Source organism: Schistocerca cancellata, chromosome 3 (genome assembly GCF_023864275.1).
Source record: "Schistocerca cancellata isolate TAMUIC-IGC-003103 chromosome 3, iqSchCanc2.1, whole genome shotgun sequence".
Classification (NCBI taxonomy): domain Eukaryota; kingdom Metazoa; phylum Arthropoda; class Insecta; order Orthoptera; family Acrididae; genus Schistocerca; species Schistocerca cancellata.
The window spans coordinates 584,086,893-584,113,167 of record NC_064628.1 but is presented as its reverse complement, the minus strand read 5'-3'; the positions used below and the strand labels follow the sequence as shown (position 1 = coordinate 584,113,167).

At 41.0% G+C, this 26,275-nt stretch overlaps 1 protein-coding gene and 1 long non-coding RNA gene across 2 annotated transcripts in view; both read right to left on the bottom strand.

The window, feature by feature from the left end:
* LOC126176441 (UPF0489 protein C5orf22 homolog) overlaps positions 1-26,275 on the bottom strand; it is a 148,167-nt gene that overhangs the window by 121,489 nt on the left and 403 nt on the right. The window lies entirely within an intron of this gene.
* On the bottom strand, positions 482-26,275 carry LOC126175446 (uncharacterized). The gene is made up of 4 exons (XR_007535566.1): positions 26,066-26,275; positions 5,318-5,419; positions 5,169-5,225; positions 482-650 (listed from the first exon to the last, which is right to left on the bottom strand). It is a non-coding gene; the product is annotated as an uncharacterized LOC126175446 (long non-coding RNA).

The following is a 26,275-nucleotide window of genomic DNA, read 5'->3' as shown; positions in this document are numbered from 1 at the left end:
GGTTAGTTAGGTTTAAGTAGTTCTAAGTTCTAGGGGACTGATGACCATAGATGTTAAGTCCCATAGTGCTCAGAGCCATTTGAACCATTTTATTACAGAGAGGAGGATATCGCTATTGTCAAGGCAATCATGTAGTGGTATCAAAGTTATTGTGTAAACTGGCGATGTATTGTGAGGTACAAGTTGGTACCAAAGTTATAGTGTAAACTGAGGATATATTGTGAGGTATAACTCAAGGAAGATTGAAAGAAGTTATGAGGTAGACTGACATAAATATCAAACACAGTTACGTACAACACATTCTACCTCAGCATTTCCATCTTCGGTGGCAACAGTGGGGTTTACTCCAGGGCAGACAGGCTACGATGAAATTAACACAGATGCGTAGCGGTGGTATACTCTGTTGTAAGGGACTCGTCTTGTAGAATATGTCGGGTTTTAGGAGAGAGGTTTTATTTTTGTTTATAGATAAAAAATATAGTCCTTTTAATCGATATTTATTATTTCGTATGAGAATATAACATCATCATCATTGCCCTCATCTACATACTCCTCAGGGAGCATGCGCCACCTTGGTGGTGGTGGTGGTGGTAGTGGGTTCTGCGGTGGTGGCGGAGGTGATGGCGACGCTGGGCTTTCTGGTATAGATTCTGAAACAAAAATCAATAAATTAATTAATAGCATGAAGATAGAATGAAATTAGTTCTATGCATCACATAGTCACAATATTAGTTATGCACTGAAATCCGCCACAAATTTTCTGTGTATTAGCAGACCCTATCATAGATACCTGGCCACTTCGTGTCAGGCAATATCGCTTTTGTAATTAACCTCGCTTGCAGTTATCAGTACTCGTAGCTGCAAGGAGCACTAAACAATACCACATGTAAGTTGTATGTTTAGGAATCGAGTACTGTTGACATAAATGGAAAACGAGGATGATGTATAATTTGACTGATATTTGCTGTCGGTAAGCTGTAGGAAAAATAATAATCTAATCAAGCACATTTATATATCGACGCAAGGTCTCGTAAGCCATTAGACAGCTAGCAAAATATTAATGCGTGAAGCATATAACTACCACCGTCACATCTTAGAGAAAGATCTGGCAGGGAGCCGAGAAAATTCAGGCCATATGTAAAATCGGTAAGCGAGTCTAACGATTCTTTCGATCACTTGTCGACAAGTCTGGTGCGGCAGTCGAAGATAGCAAAACCAAAGCCTATGTTTTAAATTTCACGTTTAAGACATCGTTCACGCATGAAAACCACACAAACATGCAGTCTCTTGACCTTCTGACAGACCCCCCATATGGATGACATATAAATAAGTATACCAGACATAGAGAAGCAACTTAAAGACTTGAAAAACAAACAAATCATCTGCTCCGGATTGCATCCCAATTCGATTTTACAAGGAGTACTCTAAGGAATTGGTCCGTTACCCAGTCTGCATTTGTCATTAATTTCTCTCTCTCTCTCTCTCTCTCTGTCTGTCTGTCTCTCGTCGAACACAGAGGACTGGAAAAAAGCGCAGGTGACTCCAGTATATAAGAAATGTGAAGGAATGGATCCACAAAATTACAGACCAATATCCCTAACTTTGGTTTGCTGCAGAATCCTTGAACACATTCTCAGTTCAAACATAATCAACTTTCTTGAGGCTAAGCTGTATATGTTCATGAATCAGCATGGTTTTAGAAAGCATCACTTGTGCGAAATTCAGCATGCCCTTATTACACACAATATTTCGAGAACTATGAACAAAGGGTAACAGGTAGATTCCATATTTCTAGATTTCCAGAAAGCATTTGACATGGTGGCCCATCGCAGCCTGTTAACGAACGCACGAGCATATGGAATAAATTCAGAAATACATGAGTGCCTGTATCCAATATGTTGTCCTCGACGGCGAGTGTTCATCAGAGACAAGGATATCGCCAGTAATGCGTTAGGACCGCTACTGTTGTGTTTATACATAAATGATTTGGCTAACGGCAGTCTGCTGCTGCTGTTTGCTGATGGTGCTGCAGTGTACGGTAAGGCATCAAAGTTGAGTGACTGTAGGAGGATACAAGACGATTTAGACAAAATTTCCGGTTGGTGTGATGAAGGACCGCTGGCCCTAAATGCAGAAAAATGTAACTTGATGCCGGTGAGTAGGAAGAACAAACCTGTAATGTTCAGACACAGTATTACTAGCGTCCTGCTTGACACGTTAAAGTCATTTTAAATATCTGGGCGCAACGCTCCAAAGTGATATGAAATGGAATGGAATGAGCGTGTGAGAACTGTAGTAGGGACGGCAAATGGTCAACTTCGGTTTATTGGGGGGGAATTTTAAGAAAGAGCGGTACACATGTAAAGGAGAACATATGTAAGATGCTGGTGTGACCTGTTCTTGAGTACTTCACGAGTGTCTTTGATCCGTACTAGGTTGGATGGAAGGAAGACATCGAAGCAATTCAGAGGACGGCTGCTAGATTTGTTACCTGTAGGCCCGAACAGAACACAAGTGCCACCGAGATGCTTTGGGAACTCAAACGGAAGCCCCTGGAGGGCGGCATTCTTTTCTAGGAACACTATAGAGAAAATTTAGAGAACGGCATTCGAAGCTGACTGCTAAACGATTCTACTGCCGTCCACATACATTGCACATAAGGACCACGAAGACAAGATATGAGAAATTAGATCTCATATGGAAGCGTACAGACAGTCGTTCTACCATAGCTCTATTTGCGAATGGATCAAAAGGAGGAAATGACAAGTAGAGGTACAGGATAGCCTCCAACACGCATCTTACGGCGGCTTGCCGAGTATCCATGTGGATTTAGAAGAACCCGAAAATTGAAGTATAGATTGATCGTACATGGAGACCACTTAACTTAAAGAATTCGAAACATGCATTGCCATACACGTATACAAAGAAAAAAAAAACTCAGATAATACCTTCTCTATAATGCATTAAAATCACACATACGTGAAAACAGGAAATTCACCCATCTCGCACTTAGCTACTATTGACTCCAGCACCAATCAGGTGCTGAGATTCAAATGACTTATGAAAATAACAACACTATGTGAAGTGGAAACCTTGGGATAGTCATATTTACCCCAGTCATGTGCACTACCACATATATACGAGGCAGTTACAGTGCATCATCTGTTAGGTCAATGAAGTTGCAGCACCAGAAAACGAAATATCACAGTAACGAAGGCGTTCAGGGCAGCAAACGCACTCTTCATTAGCATCATTTTTCACTTACTTTTCTATGGAAGTAACTTTATAAGCATTTATCTCCGTTTCCCCCCTAAGTTTGAAGTAAGTTCCTAGTATTCAGTTCCTTTCCTTTCAATAATATCGACTTTCTCTGTTATATGAAAAATATGTTTGCTTTAGCCTATGCCTCGAAGTGTAAGAGTAATAGGTTGGACTGAAAGAGGAAGACATAAAGATGCACAATTTCGGTGTAGACGAGGTAATAGGAATAATTTTGATGTTGTTAATAATAATAATAATAATAATAATAATAATAATAATAGCATTGATATAATGAAAGATAAATTTAAAATTAACACTTCACGTAACTCTGAATAATTTGAGGGTTGCAACTATGATTCAAAGAATTTACAGTGCAGATTCTGTAATGCCTCTAGTTTAACATCTGTGGTTACTTCACGTGATAAACGGTATCTGTACTGCACTGTCATAAGGAGGAGTTAAACTGATTGCACTAGGTCCACTGAATCATTTGACTGAATTTCGAACACAGGTGATACTAACCTCTAGTAAAATTTGAACTTCAGTGTTTCGTCCTCGAACCCAAATAATGTAATGCACTTACCAGTGGCCGCCTCCATCTCCTCCTTTTCACCCTCAGTATCCTGGGATGTAGGACCCCACACCATCTCATTCGCGGACGACATCGAAAAGAGTGTATGTAGTTAAATTTATTGCAACACTTGCATGATTCGAAAGGTTCAGATGTATTTTCAACGTGGAAAGTATGCAGGATCAAATTCTTTGGTATTAAACACTGTATTGATAATATTAAGACAGCAATGGTGATTTCACTACTAAATGCAGAGGTGGGGGTGGATAGGTGGGAAGAGTGCATTGAGAGTCGCTGTGAAAGCAAAGTCCTATCTGATGTCATGATAGAGGAAGCAAGAGTCGACATAGAAGAGAAATGGGATCCAGTATTTGACTGAGAATTAAAAAGAGCTTGGGGGGGGGGGGGGACGACTAACATTCCATCACTGGGAGGGGGGAATGACAATAATTCGATTATTCACGTTGATTTGTTGAATGTTTGAGTCCGACTTCATACAATTTGACTTTTAAAAAAATATATCGTCCACACAATTCCGAAGACTGCAGGAGTTGACAAGTTAGAGAATTGTCACGCAACCAGCTAAACAGCTCATGCACTCAACTTGATGACAAAAATAATATACAGAAGAATGGAGAAGATAATTGGGGAGTGTGTTATATGACGATCAGTTTAGCTTTAGGAAAGGTGAGGGCAGCAGAGAGACAGTTCCAATGCTGCACCCGAAAATGCAAGCTCGACTAAAGAAACAATAAGTACATGTCCATAGGATTTGTTGACGTGGAAAATGCGCATGACAATGCAAAAATGCGGCACGATGTTCGTAATTCTGAGAAAATAGGGGTAAGCTATAGGGAGAGACGGGTAATATACAACATGTTCAAGAGCCAAGAGGTAATAATAAGTGCTTAGATTAAAAAGCGTGTAAGAGATGGATGTAGTCCTCACCCCTACTGATCAATCTGTATATCGAGTGAGCAGTGATGGAGATAAAAGAATGGTTCAGAGGGTTGAAATTTATATCGATGATACGATTCACTGACGGTAATACTACCCTAAGTGAAAGTGAGGAAGAATTACATGATCCGCGGAATGGAATGAGCAGCCCGAGGAGCGCAGAATATGGCTTGAGAGTAAATCGAAGAAAGATGAAAGTAATGTGAAGTAGCAGAAATGAGATGAGCAAGAAACTTAACATCAGGATTGCCGGTCATGAAGTAGATTAAGTTAACGAATTCAATTACCTATACATAGAAATAACCAATAATGGACGCTGCATGAAGGACATCAAAAGCAAACTAGCTCGGAAAAAAAATTTAAAAAGAAATGCACTTACCATCAACCAGTTCCACCTCCAGTTCTTATTCCGCCCCTGATGATTAGAAGAGCTCCCCTGCGGATAGCAACAAAAAGTTACACCTCTGCAAGTTATTTATTTGTAATTGTATACCAGTCGACTGAAGATGCAGCAACTAGATTACTTACTTCCAATGAACTCCACAGTAGATATTGCTTCTTCTTCTTCTTCTTCAATTATACCCATCCACACAATTATGTGGATGGGTGTTACATCTTCATCGAAGCTGACTGGAACAAAATGAAAGAATCACTATCACGTTCTTTCAGGCTACATATGTATGTGCAGAAATAAAAACGTGGAACTGATCCTAATCAAAGAGAAAGTGGTACCCACAGCAAATTCTGGAGCTCATTGTAACCTCAGATCACAGACTGACTTGTGATGGGTGTTGACGAGAGACAGGGTGATGGATGGTGGAGAGGGAGGTCGAGTGCATCCCCATCGGACGAGCTACCCTGGAGTAAACCCACTGTTGCCACCGAAGACGGAAATGCTGAGATACAATGTGTTGTACTGAACTGCCTTTGATATTTATGTCAGTCTATCTCACGACTTCTTTCAATCTTTCTTGAATTTTACCTCACAATTCATCCTCAATTTACACTATAACTTTGATACCAACTTGTACCTCACAATACATCGCCAATTTACACTATAACATTGATACCACTACATGATTCCTTTGATAATAGCCATATCCTCCTTTCTGTAGTACTCTGTACTCGGAATGTAATACAGACTCTTCACCAACTTATCAGTGTTGTAATCAGAGAGAGAATTCAACTGCATATTAATCCTCTCAAAAGTAACTGGAAGTGTAGCGACCATCTATTCCATTTTAGAAGACTCATCCGTCATTCAGTTTGATTTTGTTTGGTGCCTCTCCATCTCTGGAGATGGCGGCATTCTTAGGTTGAATAAGTCACCTCATCCTTTTTCACTTGGTTTGCAGTATCATCTTAATGTAACGAACTGAGTCAGACCGGTATAGTGTAAATGAGCGTGCTTGCTCCAGCCGAGGTTAGTAAACAGCGCTTTAGCACTTTTCGGTACATTTTAGATTTCCATTAACCAAAATTAACCATGTAATTGACAATCGTTTGACGAACGCTCCGTAACCAATGGTATCCTTCGATCTTTGAACTGACTTAACCAGCCGATTAGAGAGGGGTACAGTTTAACGTGGACTCCAAATAATGGTGCCACTTAACATTTTTCACATTAACAAACGTTGCCAGATGTTAAAGAAGTGATAAGTGACAAAAATCCTAGAGCTGTTCGCAGATCAAATCTGAGACCTTTGGAGCTGCAGTCTCTCAATTTAGCAAATTATTGAAAAGCAGTCGGTAAAATGATGGTGCAGCCACTATCCACAATATAAAGTTGTTTTCCAGATGTTATGAAACCCACAGTATTTAAACCACTATTCCAGAAAAGCGCAGAAGAACGTAAGTGACACTATCGTCCAATCTCTCCTCTTCCAGCACATTCTAAGGTACTTGTAAAGGTTGTCGTAATCTAAATTCAAAAATCATACAAAAATTTAATGAAAGTTCAAAAAGTCAGTTACAGTTTCAAAATGTCAAAAGAACATTAAATTTGAGAAAAAAATTAGCTCATCTCTAGAAAACTCTCCGCAAGCCACAGTAACTGTGTAGCTCATCAGAGGTCTTTGATGGAGTGAATTATCGTTCGATATACTCTAAACTGGAAAGCATGAATTAGGTGGCATTGTATTATAATGGTTCAGGTCCTACTTGACCAGTGGAAGAGAGAAATTAGTTATAACGTCACAGACAGGAAATTAAGCTTCAAAATAGGAAACAATTTCACAAGGGGTCTCCCAAGATTCAATTTTAGGTCCCATTCCACCTCTATAAATAAGTGAAATATTTTATTTATTTTATGACAGACTGTTTCGCATTGAGTTGCAAGACATTACATTACATCAGTTACACCAGTACGATTCTATATGCATTCTTTTTCAAGTCGCCACTTTTAAGAAATTGGAGGTGTTGGGGATGTGTCTAGTCTGCATCATGTCGCCATCACATGTGTACCCCTTCACCATTATGGCGGCCTGTGTCGCTATACTTTAGACGAAGAAGTTGTACTTAATATAGCCATCGGTGTTATTCTGAGCTATTTTCGTAAGCAGGTCCTGTTAGGTCAACAAAAGCGACCGTTAACTATTTATGCGAAACTTTATTGTTTCTATGATGGGTTGATATCGTGATGGACGGGCTCTGCCATTAGGAGTATGAGGAAGAATTCATTTGGTGTTATTGTGGACTATTTTCGCTAACAGTTTCTGAAAGCACTGCAGAAGATTTCTATAGTGCATTCAGAGAGAGACTTGGCTGTTAGTTGCACTGACATGAGACATCACTATAACACTGACAACCTTTTAGCTGCTGCTGCACGGGTGAGTCGCTACGCAGACATATCTCATCTGTCAATTAGGCCTTCGCTGGACCGGCAGGTAGACGCAGTGGCTGGTGAACACGTATGTGCGGTCAGAGGCGTCTCGCATGTGGGACGGGCTGTCACATTAGGATCGCTAGGAACAATGCATTCTGTGCTATTCTTGGAAGCGTACGCAAAATATTTCTGAAGTGTGTTCAGAGGGAGACTTGGCTCTTATTTACGTAGACCTGAGGCGTCAGTATAACATTGAGAACCTTTTAGCTGCACTTGCGATGGCGAGTCGCTCGGAAACTAGACCTTCGCTGGACCGCGGGTGCAAATGCTATGCATCATTGCGCCAGCAACGGTGGTTAGGTAAACACGTGCGCGGCTGGAGGCAACTCGCAGGCTGGACCGACGTGTTTGCACTGCTCCGACGCCAGTATGATTCTATGAGCATTCTTTTTCATGTTGCCACTTTTAAAAAATCTAAATACATTATTATTTGTGAGCCGATTAGCTTATTTCACAGCAAGCCCCATTTCTTTGTAGCAAATCAACTTCAACATGTTCACAACACTAAGAATAACATAATTTTATGTTGTCAACCCGTTGTTTGAAACTTTTCTGCTTGCACGGAGAAAGTATTTTTTGTGCAAACGTACATTTTATTAAATGGAACAGTGCCTATTGACATGAAGAGACTAAAAGTAGGCTAAGTTAGAATGTCACTGGTGTTTGTTGCAGGATTGTAGTGCGAATTGTTTACGAGATATCGTACTTTTGAAAACTTCCCACACTAACCCTTGTTTGTGCCATTCAACCTAGGTAGTTCCTAGGCACGATGTTGTTATGTTTGTTTACAGTGTGCTTGTGTGTTCCTTGAGTGCATTGCGACTTGCTTGACAGTTAGTGTGTGAAGTCCAAGCAGTAGGTTGTAAGTGGACGATGGGATTTACCAATGCAGAAAAAGTCGATATGCTCATGCTGTGTAGATATTTTACGAAGAACACAGTTCGGAGAAAAAAAAAAAAACATGGTTCAAATGGCTCTGAGCACTATGGTACTTAACATCTGAGGTCATCAGTCCCCTATAACTTAGAACTACTTAAACCTAACTAACGTAAGGACATCACACACATCCATAATGCAGTTCGTTTTTGTGCAGAGTATGCTCCAAGATATCTCAACAGATGTCATCCATCTCGGCAATTATTTATCAGTCTCTTCAACCAGTTCCGTGAAAGTGGTAGTGTAAGACTTCGACAACGTATCAGAAGGAAACAAGTGACAACAGAAGAGGGGGAAATTAATGTTGTAGCTGCTTTTGCAGTTGATCTGCACGTTAGCTCCCGGGCAGTTGCATAAAGGAAATAGCAAGTGTCCTACGCAATCTATATCGATATAGGTTCCATTCCTATCACATCTCTGTCCTAGAGCTGCATGGAAACTATTATGAGAATCGTATTAACTTCTGGACATGGGAATTAATGCACTATACTCCAGGTGTACCACGCGTCTTGTTTAGTGGCGAAGCCATATTTACCAATCATGGCCAGGTCATCCACCAAAACACACACAATTGGACGGTTGACAATCCCCATTGGCTTCATCAGGTGGAACGTCAGCATCCATGGAGTGTAAATGTGTGGTGTAAGATGGTGAAACAGTTCACAGGCCCTTTTTCACATACGAAATACTAAACGCGCAGAAGTTATCACAGCCTCCTAATAGACCATCTCGCGCACGAAGCTCTACAGCATGTTTTCACGAATTTTTTCCGTATAATTTGCTTGGATGCAACGAATCTTTACCTTGACTGGTCCGTTCCCCGAATTCGATGCCCGTAGACTTCCTTCTGAGGAGGAAGCTGAAAGACGATGTCTACAGGGGCATACCAACTAAACGCGATGAAATGCAATGACGTATTACTGCAGCCCACTCGGACATTTCTGCTGAAATGCTAGCACGGTGCAGTAGTCGTCCAATACCAGACTGGAAGTGTGTACTGTCGCTGCCTGTGGTTATTTTGAACATAACCTGTTATAGTCAATTATCTCGTAACTAGTGAATGCACTTTTGTTTTTCTTTAGTGTGAGCTACCAAACGTATTGTACAAGTTTCGGTGTGGGGACTTTTCAAAATATGCTATCTTGTACATGACTCGCACTAGAATCCTGCAACCAACACCACTGACATTCTAATTTACCCTACTTCTGCGAACCTGCAGGAGAGCTTCCGTAAAGTTTGGAAGGTAGGAGGCGAGGTACTGGCAGAAGTAAAGCTGTGACGACGGGGCGTGAGTCGTGCTTGGGTAGCTCAGTTGGTAGAGCACTTGCCAGCGAAAGGCAAAGGTCCCGAGTTCGATTCTCGGTCCGGCACACAGTTTTAATCTGCCAGGAAGTTTCATATTAGCGCACACTCCGCTGCAGAGTGAAAATCTTATTCCGGTACTGAACACTTTGGTACGTAGAACAAGGTCCATCTGCGAGAGGGGGAGGGGGGGGGGTGCCACAGGAGTTGCAGCATCTGCAGGAAACTTTCCGAAAAAACGACTACAGCGAGACGCAGATAAGACGCGCGTTACGGACAGACAAGAAGCGGGAGGACAAGACGGAAGTAGACGAAGCTAATCGTGTGGCATTCCTGCCCTATGCTGGCCCATAAACAGCCAAAATCACAAGAATACTGAAAAAAGCACGGTGTTAAAGCCATCTTCCATGCAACACGAAAAGTTACAGAACATACTTGACTCGACCAAAGACCCTTTAAAAATACAGACGCCGGACATCTACAGTATCGAATGTGAATGTGGAAGGCCATACATCGGACAAATACAACGGTGTATACCACATCACTGTACGGAGCACATCACATCAGAAACGTGCACTTAGGACAAATAAGCAAGTCCGCAGTAGCAGATTATAGCGTTAATGGAGTGCACACCTTCGTCTTTGAAAATACGAAGAAGACATGCAGTGCCAACGCACTTTGGGACTCCGTCTTCAAGAAGGCAATGGAAATACGTCTCCATAACAATCTGCTCAACCGAGATAGAGGACTTCAACTTAGCCCAGCGTAGCATTCCGCAATTGAGAAAATACGTCAGGAACGCTCCGTTCTGAGGGTAGCGGGTGTTCGCGGACAGAATTTACAGCGACCAGGACTCAACGTCCGTACCACAGCCGCGCCGCGATTCCCCATCATCGGCGGCACCCTGCGGAAGAGGACAGCAGTCAAGTAACTACCGGTATATAGATATGTGTAGCGCAGCATCCCGATACCTCGCCTGAGGATGATGGGTACGAAACTCATCGATACGTTGCGACAAGCCGACGCCACCACTCGGATAATCAACCAAGAGTTCATCACATAACTCGCCCTATTAGACTGGAAGTCTGTCCAGCAGAATTCTGCCATCACCAGAAGGATAAGGTCGGACGTCATCCTACAAGGAAGTTACGTAGCTTAGTCTCTCTCAATGTGTCCACATACAGTACCTCCTGTAAGGGGAAACAGAACGCAAATGAGCAATACACAATTTTCCTGTTTTGGTAACATAGCTATTTCAATCACAGTAGTTTCCTACTTCATTAGAGATCTATTTCATTTTATTATTTCTGAACATCTACATAAAACTACCATCAAAAGTTCTCGAGCTATCAATAATTATTCTTCCTACTATTCCCGAAGTCATCACTGCCACATCAGAATCGCCTCATATCAAAGGCTTAATGACTGAAGATTTTCAGAGTTTCTAGGTTGCTGCCAGTTTTATTATCCCTGCCACCATCAGTGACCTACCTTGTATATTGTAATAATAATACAAGGTCAAATCTACAGTGAGAAATCAACCGTACAGTTTTCGACAAAAATCCTGGGTTTCACAATGACTAATCTGAGACAATTGTTTTCGTGACAATAAATATGGCTGCCCTCAGAATTATAAATAAGGTAATCTGCACTAGCTACTAACACTGTAGGCTTTTGCAGTTCAAAGGGAAAGGTCTCTACCGCCCGAATCTTCCAATGCTTCAGGTGTTAGTTGTGCAGTGGTTAGCTATAAGATGCACAGAAGTGCAAGCGTCCAGTATAGGTCACACACTGTGAAACATCTTTATGGTTCATTTCGTCTGTATTCAGAAGCGTGTGTTTAAGAAAGCAACCATAATTGACTTTATATTCTGAAATGCGTAAGACAGCACTTCTGTTCAAAAAAATTAAGAATTCATGAGCGGATGTCCACTATTGAATACCTGTCATCACAGGTTTCAACGATCTTACAATCAATGGGCGCCAGTCGCCACCCAGGTGGTTTTGCATTGCTCAGTTCGCCTCCGGTCTGCATCACTTCGGTTAGTAAAACGTGCTTTGTTGTTTTCATGGGGATAATCTATGATACGTCGAGAGACTATCGTGCAGAAACACAGGGACGCAATCAACTTTTGGGATCCATTAATGAATCATGGTCAATTTAAGTCTATTGAAAAAGGTGTAACACGAATTTAATAGAACTGTATGACGAACTCCATATTTTTTGAAACTTCCTGATGTGGAAAGCTTATGAGAAATTGATGGCTTCTAATGCCAACGAATAATTCATTTCCCTGTAGTGACGTTACATTTTTTTAGTATGAAGTCAGAAAATAAGCATTCTAGAATTCTGCAGCTTTATGTCACATCGGACCCTTACTGAAGAACTCCAACTGAAACACTATAAAAATATAAGAGTTCGTGCTTCCATTAAATAGCCTATTTCCAAACATGTGTTTTTACAGGTCACTGTTTTCTATTCAAGGACTTGCTGCCAAGGAGTCCTTCAGCACAACCAGCCCTGCGTTATTTTATTAATTAGGACTACTGTAATGATTAACATCAACTAAGAAGAGTTGTTTCCTAAAGACATTGAGGAGCTTTGCTTTATTATTTTTCTTTTATTCCACTCATCACATAACGTTGTCTTTAAACTATCGATTTCAGTCCGTAATGACCATCTTCAGGCACGACTAAAACAAAAGAGACCTTATATTATCCTAACACTAAAGCGCCATTGTCAAAAGAAATCAACAAAATTAGGTTGGCATCGAGAATAGTTATAGTAATATTGTATAAACCAGTTTTAGGCGGACTCCGAACCACGGTGAAACTCGCGGTTTTCGCATTAACAAAAACTGCCAGAGGTGAAGAAATAATAAATGACAGTATAATCCCACAGTTAACCAGGGTCGTAACCAACACTGTTAGTTCCACAGTCTGACATTTGAGTCACTGAGCCGCACAATACGAAACTGTCATGGAAGAAAACAAAATGATAGTAAAAGTTTTAACAGGCCGAGCATGAACTGGAGATTCCATGTGGCCTTTCCCCTTTCATGCAGTTAGCTCTTAACTAAACTCAAACGAGCCGAAGGGGAGAGACTGCATAGAAATGTCCTATCGTTATTTTGGTTGATCTTGTCTTACGCGCACCGTAATGCAAATTTGAAAGCTCGTCCATCAGTGTACTGTTATATTATTACGTCAATAATCTTTTCCTTTTTTGATTGTTATAGACTGAAATACTTTGCTTGAGGCGGCCAAATTTCAGTGTTTGCCTTCCTTTTTACACGTACACAACTGCTTCTCATTTCACTGTCAGCAGATATGCAGTCTGACTGGGATTGGACACATTCACTGATTTCACTTCTTCACTGCTTTTTGTGCCAGCTTTTTCGGTGATTGCGCAATTTTCTTCAACTGGTCACTTTCTGAAATGTGAACTTAGTGTTATTGGTACTTTCCGTTATTTCTCTGTGGATGTTAAAAGTTTGCAATCGTAATGGTACACTGACATATACGTCATGTAGATGAATGTGTCTGGAGCAAGGACCTGTACACATGATTCATCAGCAACATCCACTGTCCACATCGTGGCGGTTCACTACACTAGCCTCACAACAATGCCTGTAGTCCGATTCATTAACGACGGCGGTTCGCATAGGTCATGTCGCGGAGGAGGTTCGCATTGTTGCCGGTTCCACGTGACTGTCACGGTACCCGCATACAGGTGCTTTGCGCTCGAAGAAAACGTGTATCCTGCAAACTACGTCTTTGCTTGCTTACGTAGAATTTGTTGGTTGCCATCACCGTCATCGATGACAAATCGGAAAACTTGAATAAAAATTCAGTAAATAACTCGCTACGATGAAGTTTAATGCTCGCATTCCGTACTACATTCACAGCAGAGCGCTCAGAACACTACTGAACGCTCATTGGCTGTCGGAAAAATCGTGACGTTGGCGCACAGAACAAGCCAGAATACGCCGGCCATCGTTTGTGACTCCAGCTATAGTTGTGGAGCTGGTCCTGAGGCAGACCAAATCCCCTCAGACTGAACAGCAACAATGAACTTAAGACAGCAGCGTCTTCAAAATCCAAGAATTTAGTAGCAGTAATCAATCCAAGGTTGCAAATACGAAGACCATAACTCACTTCGAACGTTGTCCTTGACCTGCAACAATGCTGGATTTAAAATGTACCCTGAATGGTCGCAATCAACACTTGTGCCGCTGCAATGGTCTCTGTACCATGGATGTTACGTATTCTACTAATGACAAAGTCAAAGACGGTGATAATTCGTTATGTAAGATGGAAGGCAATGTTCTTTCTTCAAGATAGTCTGTCAAGATTACCCCAACAGAACAGCTGATGTACAGCTGCAGTAGAAAGAGGACAATAAAAATGGGAAGACATCCACAGATGCCCCACTGAGAATGTTTGAGGATATGCTTCTAGGGATTTCTTGTAAAGAATAGTAGCCTTCAGAAGGGTCAGGTAAAAGTGTATGGAATCTCCTGAACCTATTCTGGAAGTAAGAGCACAGATGACAGCAACATAACAAATCAGATTCCCTTCTCCAAAGAATACAGGATTTTTCTGGTGCCTGACCATATCTCTGAAGCGACCCCACCTAGCAGCAAAAAACCACCGTCATATTAGGGCCCCCGCTGTCCCATGCAACTTTTGCCCCACAAACTTTTCAGAGTTATTCTTGGTGGCAATAGTTAGTGACTCACCCTGTGTGTGTGTGTGTGTGTGTGTGTGTGTGTGTGTGTGTGTGTGTGTGTGTGTGGGCGCACACGTTCACACCATCAGAGTCTGCTTTAAGACTGGAACTTGTTCTTAAAGAAATAAACACTACATACTCATATGTTGTAACAAATGTGTTTTTCATCATGTTCATTTGTTTGCAGTCTTCTTCATAGACAAGGAAATTATATCATCACACAATTTTCTGTTCTTAGTAGCATCTGAAGGTTCACATGTCTGCCAAGGTATCTACTGTGATCAAGCTGTCAATCTGAAGAATTGTAGATTGTTGTTCTAACCACTCATTTTCCCATCACTTCCCAACCCTATGCGACAGATAGTTGGTAGCAGGCTCTAGGACTGCACAGCAAATCACAGTGCTTCCTCCACCAGTTCCCTGAGTGCTTCAGCAATTATGTTATTTCCCTGTACTCAGACATTTCTCTCTATCTAGAAAAAACTCCACAGTTTTCTTTGTTCTGCACATTCTGTAGCACATCTTCAATGTTTTAGTGGGTAAACTGTTTTGTTGTTAACAGGACAACAAAACTGTGACCTGATAACTTGTCTGCAGTGATGGCCTTTCACTTGTTCCAGAAATATATACGCTCCTGGAAATGGAAAAAAGAACGCATTGACACCGGTGTGTCAGACCCACCATACTTGCTCCGGACACTGCGAGAGGGCTGTACAAGCAATGATCACACACACGGCACAGCGGACACACCAGGAACCGCGGTGTTGGCCGTCGAATGGCGCTAGCTGCGCAGCATTTGTGCACCGCCGCCGTCAGTGTCAGCCAGTTTGCCGTGGCATACGGAGCTCCATCGCAGTCTTTAACACTGGTAGCATGCCGCGACAGCGTGGACGTGAACCGTATGTGCAGTTGACGGACTTTGAGCGAGGGCGTATAGTGGACATGCGGGAGGCCGGGTGGACGTACCGCCGAATTGCTCAACACGTGGGGCGTGAGGTCTCCACAGTACATCGATGTTGTCGCCAGTGGTCGGCGGAAGGTGCACGTGCCCGTCGACCTGGGACCGGACCGCAGCGACGCACGGATGCACGCCAAGACCGTAGGATCCTACGCAGTGCCGTAGGGGACCGCACCGCCACTTCCCAGCAAATTAGGGACACTGTTGCTCCTGGGGTGTCGGCGAGGACCATTCGCAACCGTCTCCATGAAGCTGGGCTACGGTCCCGCACACCGTTAGGCCGTCTTCCGCTCACGCCCCAACATCGTGCAGCCCGCCTCCAGTGGTGTCGCGACAGGCGTGAATGGAGGGACGAATGGAGACGTGTGTGTCGTCTTCAGCGATGAGAGTCGCTTCTGCCTTGGTGCCAATGATGGTCGTATGCGTGTTTGGCGCCGTGCAGGTGAGCGCCACAATCAGGACTGCATACGACCGAGGCACACAGGGCCAACACCCGGCATCATGGTGTGGGGAGCGATCTCCTACACTGGCCGTACACCACTGGTGATCGTCGAGGGGACACTGAATAGTGCACGGTACATCCAAACCGTCATCGAACCCATCGTTCTACCATTCCTAGACCGGCAAGGGAACTTGCTGTTCCAACAGGACAATGCACGTCCGCATGTATCCCGTGCCACCCAACGTGCTCTAGAAGGTGTAAGTCAACTACCCTGGCCAGCAAGATCTCCGGATCTGTCCCCCATTGAGCATGTTTGGGACTGGATGAAGCGTCGTCTCACGCGGTCTGCACGTCCAGCACGAACGCTGGTCCAACTGAGGCGCCAGGTGGAAATGGCATGGCAAGCCGTTCCACAGGACTACATCCAGCATCTCTACGATTGTCTCCATGGGAGAATAGCAGCCTGCATTGCTGCGAAAGGTGGATATACACTGTACTAGTGCCGACATTGTGCATGCTCTGTTGCCTGTGTCTATGTGCCTGTGGTTCTGTCAGTGTGATCATGTGATGTATCTGACCCCAGGAATGTGTCAATAAAGTTTCCCCTTCCTGGGACAATGAATTCACGGTGTTCTTATTTCAATTTCCAGGAGTGTATGATGCTGGTTCACAAACTGCTAAGATGAGTGGCATTCAACCCAAAGACACTATCTGGGAAAACATCAGAGTAGCGGCAGTTTAGTATAGGAGGTTATCACATATCCACAAATAAATATGAACAGAAATCTGTCTTGTTCCAGAGTCTTGAGAAAAATAGCCAAATTCTCCACGATCACATAAAGTATGCTGAGAGTTATTGAACTATGTTGCCCTCTCCACCTGGGTAAGAAGTCACTGCTATTGTGATAACTACTTCCTGGGGCTGCAGCTATCAGGTTATGCTGTGTATCATCCAGTTACAGCTGTCACGGTGTCAACTGCAACTGTTACATGTGCAAAATTAACTTTCTCACTTAACTATTGCTCATATCAATACACTGCCTTAAACAGCTGAATTTCCTGTTGGTCTGCAAGAACATCTGCACAAAACTGTAGTGAAACAACAGTCCATTCACACACAGTAATGACTCTTTTATTGTCATCCACTGAGCATAGCTATCTCCATTTTTTCATCGAATTAGCTTCTGGTTTGTCTTAATTTTCTACCCAGAATAATAAATGCTTAGTCAAGGAAAGACAAGAGACACAAAGTTGAATAGAACAACGTCTGCTTCACTGTGTATTAGACCAAATAATGCAAATACAAACTTAGCTTATTTGGATCTTACCGAGTGAGACTGGACTCTCATTTGGGAGGACTTAGGTTCAAACCCCCATCTGAACATCCTCATTTAGGTTTTCTGCGATTTCCCTAAATCGCTTCAGGCAAATGCCAGGATTTTCCTTTCAAAGAGCATGGCCAATTTCCTTCGCGATCTTTTCCTAATCCGAGCTCTAATGACCTCATTGTCAATGGGATGTTAAACACTAATCTCCTCTTCCTCCTCCTCTCTGTATCTTAATTTTTGTGCCAATACCCTTCCTAGCAGACTTCACAACCCATGATCAGGTGAGCTGTTTGGACTGTAATAATGCTGAGGTGGCATGGTGCAAGACACCAGACTATCACAGTGGCAAGATGAGTTACCCCATGCCACAACCTGACGACGTACTTTGTACTGCCTCAGCCACATATATGACCAGAGGTGTGTCCCACTCCTGACTAAGTGGTATTTGTGTCTTACTGCTGCCCATGTTAAGGAGAACTCCATGTCAGCCAGCCATCAGCTCAATGGTGGTCATCCAGCCTCATCCTCAACTCGCCACTGCGTCCACTACCTACAGGAACCATTTGGCTCAGGTGTCCACTAGGCTGTCATCAACTTGCTCCTAGGTATCTGGAAGGGGTACTGTGCTTGCAGTCCACACCTGGCTGCATCTGGCACCTGACCCACCATATCTACCAGCTGACTGGCTCCTTCTTGCTGGAGGAATGCCTTATGTAGCCACGCACTGCAAGGCTGTCTGCACTGCGATTCTACCAAAGCCACCTTCCCACGCAGCAATATTGTCCCGACTGCTGCCAAACAAGTCACTTCATATTTTGGTGAGGCACACTCTGTCACCTGTTGTCTCACACACCATCGAGATGCTGCCTGCAGGTACTGTATGAGATCTTGCTAAATGAAATATGGTGTTGATATCTATGCATTTCCGATTCCTTGACTGCCTCTGAACTAATTCTTTGCATGCAACATCCTGCTCATCATCCTGAGTGGGCATCCTGGTTTTGAAAGTGTCAATGGGGAATGGACCATTCTTGTACGTAACAACTGGTGTCAGCAGTGCTCAGTAACAGAGCAACATTTACTATTAGCATACAGCATTGTCATCGGAGCATGTTGAGTGAAGACAAACTGTCTTTTCTTGAACAACACCTCAGAGAGAGATTGTAAGATAGAACAGAGATTCAGAAGGCTATTACACAGAAATATAATTGAAAGTACACCATACTTATGACAACATATAAAGGTTTTATCCCTGAACCACATATTTAAAAACAACTTTCTCTCTCCAAAAATTAGCAACACACTGTAATTAGTCATATATTAACTAGTAGCTTACGAACAGAAAGAGCTGCAAGTTTATGCCTGACTGCCTCAAAATATTTTATGGTTGTTTAAATGGTATAAATCATGCCTATTATAGTTTGGCTTTCAAAACTTATTTTATGCAGCTAAACATGTCCTTGCACTTTTATTTTTTATGATCTGTGAAATATTCACTACCAATATTGCATTTCGTACAGCTTTTCCCTAATTGCACCAAACAAATGATACACATTACAGGATATGACTGAATTTTAATCACACTGTGTCTGGCATTGCAGGCCTACCAGATTTCATGTATTCTACTCTCATGGATATGATGGAGTGCCTAGCAGAACATTTAAGTGCTGTGCTGCACATGTTAGGCCTTTATTTACCCATATTTGTAATTTTTCCTTTAGGAATGGCCAGTTTCCTGAACAATTAAAGTACTCAGTAGTAAAACCACTTTATAAAAAGGGAGAAAGGGATAATGTAGGCAATTAATTTAGACATATTTCTATGCCATAAGTGTTTGCTAAAGTTATTGGAAAGGCTGTGTATGAAAGGGTAACTGATCATTTTATATCACATGATTTGCTATCAAATGTACAGCACGGCTTTAGAAGTCGTTTAACAACTGAAAATGATATATTCTCTTTTCTCTGTGAGGTACTAGGTGGGTTAAAAAAAAAGGTTTCAGATGGCAGGCATATTTTTCAATTTAACTAAAGTGTTTGGTTGTGTTGATCACAAAATATTGCTCCAGAAGTTGGACCAATACGGAATACGGGAAGTAGCTTACAATTGGTTCACCTCTTCCTTTAGCAACAGACAGCAAGAGGTCATTATTCACAGTGTTGAGAATGGCTGTGATGTGAAGTCTGAGTGGGGTATAGTCAAATGGGGGGAGGAGGAGGGGGGGGGGGAGGAAGAAGAGCGGGAGGAGGGAGGGGGGGGGGGTGCCCCAGGGATCAGTGACGCGGCCACTCTTGTTCCTTATTTATATAAATGATATGCCCTCTAGTATTACGGGTAACTCTAAAAATGTTTCCGTTTGCTGATGACACTAGCTTTGTAGTAAAGGATGTTGTGTGCAACAATGGCTCAGTTTCAAATAGTGAAGTTCATGACACAAGCTCATGGCTTGTAGAAAATAAACTAACACTAAATCACAGTAAGTCTCAGTTTTTACAGTTTCTAAAACACAATTCAACAAAACCCGACGTTTTAATTTCACACAGTGAAGATACAATTAGTGAAACTGAACAGTTCAAACTTCTATGTGTTCAGATAGATAGTAAATTGTCATGGAAAGCTCAGATTCAGGATCTTGTTCAAAGACTTAATGCTGCCATTTTTACTATTCGAACGGTACCTGAAGTAAGTGATCGCTCAACACGAAAATTAGTCTACTTTGCTTATTTTCATTCACTTATGCCGTATGGTATTATATTTTGGGGTAACTCTTCCCATTCTAGAAGGATACTTTTGGCTCAGAAACAGGTGGTTCGGGCAATAAGTGATGTAAGTTCACAAACCTCTTGTCGACCCCTGTTCACGAGTCTGGGTATTTTTACATTGGCCTCTCAAAAACTTATGGACTGACTTATTTTGGGCTCATAAACATTTTATTTTTATCTGTTAGTAGTTTTATGTTGTAATATCATGTACTGACATGTTCCATGACCTTGGTGCTTGTAAATAAATAAATAAATAAACTGGAAGTAAGTTTCAGAGGCAGAATTCTTCATCATAATTGGAACCCAAATAAATAAATAGAATGTCACACCCACTGATACCCAACCTATAGGCCCACTCCCCAACATAAAAGCCTGCTGTTACCCTCTGTCTCTTACAGGGCTGCAGAATCTTACTTAATCCCCTGGAGTCATATGAGGCACATATTTCAAGAAATGCAATGAAGTTCTTGAGGCATGTGATCTCATTTCCGATCACTACAAATAATACTACCATAGCCAAACCAAGACCTTGTAAATTCCCCTGGTCCATGCATCTTCTATTTGCAGTAATCAAGGGCAATTGCTTCTCAAAAATTAAGCCTAGGGAAAAAAATTATTTAAAATTTAACCTGAATGATTAAAATCTACAAACATTATCTCAGATAAAGTCCTTAAATCAGTCTATTCTGGGTAATATTCTAGTCAGCTGACCTGGTTGTAGAAGTGAATGAAGAACAAAACACATTAGGGTACATGCATTATTGTTTGCGGCTATTCCAAATACATGTAACACCGTATTGGTGAACGCCATGCTCCTGAATAAAGTTGCTCCACGGAACATTGACACAGTAGCCACAGTCAACCTTACCACCGCCCACCCCCCCCCCCCCCCCCCAAAAAAAAAAAAAAACCTATTGGACATCTCTGTTGGCCCCTTTCACAAATCTGGCAGTACGTGTTGAACCACCAAGTGGTGCCATCATCCAGTTCTGTAACCATCACCATAATAAGCTAAAATTTTGTATTTCCTCTTACCCATCTGTTTGTTTCTATCTCTGCTTCTATCATATTTTACAACTTGTGACAATTTCAGTTTTAAGAAAAATACAGAATACTTGAAGACTGAAGATGACTGAAATGAATATTGCAGAACAAATTAGGTAGATAAAGTGAACATTATCAGGGATTATGAAACTACACCATCAAAGCAGCTTTAAAAAAAAATTCTGTATGGTTTAAAGCCTGAACAACTGAAATTACACTCTCAAAACACCGCGGTGGGGAATCAAAGTTGATCTGGATATGTTTCTGAGGACTGTAGGAAAGTTCACGAAGCATCAACTAGGGTCCCTAAGGTCTATTAACCAACAACTTTTTGACCAAACATATAAAAAGCATGACCAATACACGAAATTTTAATTTCTGCCAAATGTGTGCACCAAGGAAGCTTTATCCTGTAAGGCCATACAACCTCTCATTGCACGTATCTGAGCACCGAACAGCTGAAATACAGTACAAGCTGTTAATTTGAGGAGATAGTAATTCTAGTTCTAATACTTCAACAATATAGCAAGTTTGTTTAGATCATTCTCAATATGTAGGAGTCAAGACTGCACATAGTGACAATAGCACTCGCAACTATCATTTGGTATTTGCTGATTATAGTGGTTAACACCACATGGGGGCAGATAGTGAAAGAAATTGCAGCATGCAACATGTGTGGGATCATAACTATAGATTGGAACTCGCCCAAACAGCGTATGTTATGTATGCCAACTATGGTGTAAATCATCCATAATAGCTCGAGTCTTATTCAATTTATAAATAATGGAAGGAAACAAAGCCATGATTCCACTAATCCAGTCTGCATTGGAATATGACCCACTCCAATTTCAGTGCTACAGTGGTGAAAAAATCCTTCTGATCCTGGAAATGTTCCCAGCATAAGACGAAATTTCATGGTGAGGGAAACCTGCTCCCAGAGACTAATCCTTTCCCCCTTTCAATACCTCTCCTAAGTCAACACTGTGCCATCTGCCATCTACAAGGCATGCTTGTACCGTATTTCTCATTCTTTCATTTACATACTACTTTCTACAAATCCATTTACAAATTAGAGGTTTCAAGAATGTGGAAAAAGTCAAGTTACACATTAACAGACAGAAGCAGCCACTGAAGGTTACTTCTGTAAAGTATGCTAATAACAAATTACGACTAGCAGTGATCTAGATTTTATATTTCTAAGTGTATATTACGAGAAAACAGCTACACTGAAAGTAGCCATAGCCCTTCCTTTAACGCTACTCATTTGCTATTTTAATGTAATACTTCAAACAACACATTTAAATAAGTTAAAGCAATATTTGCTATTTAAATGCTGCCTAATTCAAGAACTTTTAAACACAAAAGTCAGAATCAAGTGAAATTTACATATGGGAGTCTAAATATTCTGAAAATGTGTAAGACCAGTGACTAATAAGGTATCTTTTTACTTTGTTTTCTAATATCTGGAGATTTTTAACTTCTACATAGATCTACATCAAAGGCAGATACAGAGGACAGTTGTTGCTGTACCACAAATTAAGGTTTCTTCCAATTTGGAATAGGATTACTAGCCTAAGTTTTTCCATTGCCCACAACTATCCTACACCATACTCAGGACAAATCCGTGATGAATCAGTAAATTTTGTCTACTTGAATGTGAAAAAGTCAGTACTTGTGATGGACACACTACTGAAAAATTTATCTACTCTTGCTAACATAAGGCATTTCAGTTAGTGTAAACCAAGAGAGTAATACAACTTAGGCAAAAAGCCTCATCACACTGGATATTGCAGGTCTGCAGTGTAACTGCAAGGCAACAACCGACAGGAATTTCAGCCACAGGAACTGAGGCCCATTTGCAATGCATAGAAAAATCTAACCAAATGAAATGTTCAGGAGATTCAACAACAAATTTTGACACTTATCACTAGTTATAAAGGTAAAACTTTTAAGATTGCAATTACTATAATGCAACATTTACATTCACTGTCATTCTGTTCCCAATTTCTGTATATGCTGGTATAGCAGAATAATATTTGTACTACCCATATGTGTAAAGTCTCATAAACTAAGGCTGTACTCTGCAAAACTGAGTTAAGTGAATAGCAGAAGGTACTCAACAATGGGGGTTATCGAGTCTGTGGGGTCCATCCACAGAAAATAAAACAAAATACCGTGGTAGGCTGCTTCACATTCTAATCACATAATGAGCATAGGAAGAAAGGTTGCTTTAATGCCTTTGCACACACTGTAATGAGTCTAATCTTGTCTTTGTTGCCTCTAGGGATGCTAAGTAGGATGCTGGAAGTAAATTTCTAGATTTTACATTTAAAACTGGTTCTTGAAACTTTGTAAGTAAATTTTTGTGGGATAAGCCATACTCAGAAGTGTATGCCTTTAGTTTTTCAGCATTTCAGGGAATAATGGTGTTGTGAGTGTTCACCAGTGAGGTTCTCAGCATCATGTAGATTTACTTTCATATTTGGAAGTCCCTAACACAATATGATCGTAATTTCCCACTATAGTTTCACCAACAAATATTGGTGCTCTAGGAGAAAATAAATGCCACTACTTTAACCTGGGAAAGCAGTTACAAATGTATTTAATAGCAAATTTTCAAGCAATGATAAAAGTGGTAACAAAAAAGAATTAAATAAAAATATGAATATTGGAATGTTACATAACCTCTGTGCCAAGATGTTAAACTGTAATATATCTTCATCATATTACTATATAAATTGAACAGCATCCTTAATTCCAATAGAATTAGCAGATCTTTGTTTCTGTCATCCACTACATTCTTTTCTGATTATCCCACCTGTCTTGCTGTGTGCAAAAATGCATAATTTTGCTTACATGTTTTACTTGAAACATTTGATTCACTTATAAGAAAACTGATCTCAGAAATAAGAGAAACAGCTCACTTGAAAGTGTCCAACATGAATTATGTGTAACAGAGACACAAGCTAGTGACTGAAAAAAAGCACAGCAGGACAAGACTACAGAAAAATTAACAAAATCCCTTCTTAATTTTTGAAGTCTCATTTCTTGGTGGATCCAAGAGGCCTTTGTTTCAAATGCTTGAATATCCTGCTGCAGCCATTAGCTACAAAGTATTACTGTACGCAGGAGTCCCAATGCAGGGGCAAGGGATGCCTCCTGCTGTTCCTGACCGCCACCACGTGAAGGGTCAACTTATTGTGGACAAATGGTCCATGTACCAGCATTTATAATTTTTTGTGTCTATACCCTGCAATTGCTGTTCTAGATATAAAAGCTCAAAGGAAATCATTTTCCGTGTCATTAAACTTTTTAGCACCACATTACTGTTTTTTTATTTTAAAATCACCATTCAACAAACTAATTAATGGTACTCTTAGACATACTCAAAAAATAATTGCTGAAGTGAACCACCACCTATCTCAGAATCTTCAATTACATAGCTATCTACGTACAGTGTACTAACAAAGCAATAAGAAGAGGGAACAAACAAGATTATTGGTTACATGGACAAAAGGGTAACAGATTCATTGGGAAAATTCCAAGCAATGGTGGTGCAAGCATAGAAAGGCACACTATAAGCACAACTAACACAAAGAGTAATTTTCTTTCACAATCACAGAGATAGTATTTTCTTAAGACTAGCTTCCTCACATTATTACACATCACTGTTCTGTTTATCAGTTTTAGTAAACTGCCTAATGGATATCAATCCCAAACAGCACTGATGCTCAGCTTACACAATGACTGATAATGACTATATTCAATTTGTGTGTGGCTTATGAGATTATGTCCACTGTGTTTGACACCCTTGTGTGTAACAAGTGTCTCATCATATACAGGAAAGGGATAAATTGCTTGCACATCATTATAGGTTTACTGGTACCACAGGATGAATGACAAGTCAACAAATGAAATCACTTAAATATTAAACCACAGTTCTCCACTGTCTGTTTCTTATACCTTTCAAAGTGCAATTTCCTTTTCTTCACTACAAGTTTACTTGTGATTACACATACTAATTTCTTCTTTTTTTTTCAGCTGACAACTAGTGAAGTTTTTTCCTTATCAACAGAACAAAATATTATGTTAATGAGCCATGTTTATTACAAATGTTGAGGTCAAAACTTTCGGTATTTAATCCAAGTAACATCTGACGACTGAGCAAAATACCAAATGTACTATTTATATTTAATTTCTGAATGTTGGAAATAATATGACTGAAGCCAATGGCAGTCACACTTCAGTTTACTTAAAAACACATTAACACCCAACCATTAGGCCAAGTTTCCATTAAGAAAACTTCGTCTTTATATGCACGCATCGTTTTCAGAAGTTTGCATTTCTTTTAAATGCATGTCAAAATAATATAATTACTCCCAGAAAATATAATTTGCAGCACTAATATTAAGCTGCAGTCAGACTTTCAAGGAGTGGGGTCGAGGTAGCGAGGGAGGGTGAAAGGGAGGTAACTCATGATGCAAAAATTAAACCAAATTACATCATGTCAACCACAGCAGCCTTTTTTTTTTTCTAAAAAGATGTCTAAGCGGTTGGTACATAGCATGGCCTCGACACACAGAGTTGTCACTCTAGGCCTTTGCATTGACTAGAGCTCCAATCACTCTTGGTATTCACATTTCGAACGACTCTTTCAATCCCTCCTCACTCTACATACATTCAATACACATCTCTGCATAGATTTATATAGTGTCTGCGTGAAATATAAACAGGGATAAGTATTAAGAATTACTTTGCCTATTTCGCCACGTTTGATGTTTTTTGTACATAAATAATCTCCATGACACCAGTATGAAAACAGGCTGCTTCAATAAAATTATGCCGATCATCACCTGAAATTCCGTATCAAATTTAATGAATCACCTACATTGAATGATCAGCCACCCTGTTACACAGTTGCGCACTTTTCTGTTAACAACAGATAACCCACATCAATTACGCAAATCCCAGCGTGATTATGCTGTCAGCTACGTTACATATCTGTATTCAGTAGCCCCATAATTCATCATTTTCCATAACATAAAACGTTCAATGCATCCGCGCACATGCGCCATACACATCCACGCCGTAGTCACTG